This window comes from Puma concolor, chromosome D4, assembly GCF_028749965.1.
Source record: "Puma concolor isolate L17-30 chromosome D4, mPumCon1.1.hap2, whole genome shotgun sequence".
Classification (NCBI taxonomy): Eukaryota; Metazoa; Chordata; class Mammalia; order Carnivora; family Felidae; genus Puma; species Puma concolor.
Genome location: NC_141679.1, coordinates 44,961,945 through 44,963,335, shown reverse-complemented (window position 1 = coordinate 44,963,335; position 1,391 = coordinate 44,961,945). Strand labels below are relative to the sequence as shown.

The window sequence follows — 1,391 nt, the reverse complement described above, 5'->3', positions numbered from 1 at the left end:
GTAAGTGCGGGCGACCTAGTCCCCGCCAGTGTCCAGGTTCGGTGGCCGCAGTGGTCGTTGTCCCCGGATCCGGTTGCGCGCATCCCGCTGCAGCACCGCAGGCTCACAGGTGGCTCCGCGGTGGACGTGGGTGCCCCAGGCCCCGCAAGGAGTTAGCTAACTCTCTCCGCTCCGGGGCGCAGTTTCCGAGCCCCTGCTTTCCCCACGCCGACTGCCCTCGCTTCCGCCTCGGAGGTGGGTGGCGCGGCGGGGCAGGGCCTGCCGTCGGGGTAGACTTGCGGAGGGACGCTCCCCTTCCCCAACCCACCCACTAACGATTCGGGGAGATGCGGGCCAAGCGCCTTCCCAAGCTCTATCCCCGCTCGCTAGCGGGGTGCCTGTCCTTTAGTTTTATTTTCCTGTTAGCCCACCAGGGAAAGTTTGGGACCACAAAAGGCAAAGTTGGGGCGCGGCTGGGGGTGCACTTCCCCGGCGGAGGCAGCTTCCTTGGGGCGAAGCGGCTGGCTTGCAGGTGGAGCCGGCTCGCTGGAGCTGATCCTGCACCCTGAGAGTCGAGTCTGTCCCTGCCCTGTTGGTGGCCCTGGCCAGGCATTGTGACAATCCCCGGAGCGCTGTGAGTCGCTTAATCTTTGGTGCTAAGCGTCGACATCTGCAGCCAGCCGAGAATCTCTGTGATGGGTAGCAGCATCTTAGCCTGGTTTGACTTGTGTTCTTGCTCTGCTCTGCAAACCTGAGCTCCAGCTAATCTCAGTGTTTAACTGGCGTGTGTTTAATTAGCTTATTTTACACCTGAGATGATCTCAGCGAGCCTGTAAAATGAAATCGTTGATATAGAAAGCAGCAACAACAGTGTTGTTAAAGAAAAATGTAAATGGGAACCTTCAGAATATCCTCTGTCATGTCTAGATATTTTACCCATCTCTGTGGGATAATGAAAACTGCTTGGATATCTAACCTACTAGAAGACTCAGTGTTGGGGCTATTTTTGGCAGATTTTGTGGACAGAGGCATTGCTGCAACTTGCATATTGTTTATGAAATACACATTCAGTCTCTAAAAATAGCCTACTTATTAGGAGTTATTTGTTTTACTATGTTGTCTCTTTTACATGACTAAAGGTTGTTTTTAAAAATAAGCTTTAGCTGACAATAATATAATAAAGACGTTTAGGGAAGACAGTTTGTGTCACCAGAACATTCTTCTGTAAACTTAAATTTTTAAAGGGTCATTTTTCTGCATCAGACCTAGGAGAGGCTTTTCATGAAAAATAAGATGCTGAAATCCTTATGTGTACAGGAAAAGAGGGACTATCTCCTCCGACACTCAGTGCTTTCAAATGATAGATTAAATCAGAAAAGTGTGCCTTTAACTGGAATTATATAATTGGACTA

General features: G+C 50.4%; 1 protein-coding gene across 3 annotated transcripts in view; it reads left to right on the top strand.

The window, feature by feature from the left end:
- SLC24A2 (solute carrier family 24 member 2) overlaps positions 1-1,391 on the top strand; it is a 253,342-nt gene that overhangs the window by 224 nt on the left and 251,727 nt on the right. The window lies entirely within an intron of this gene.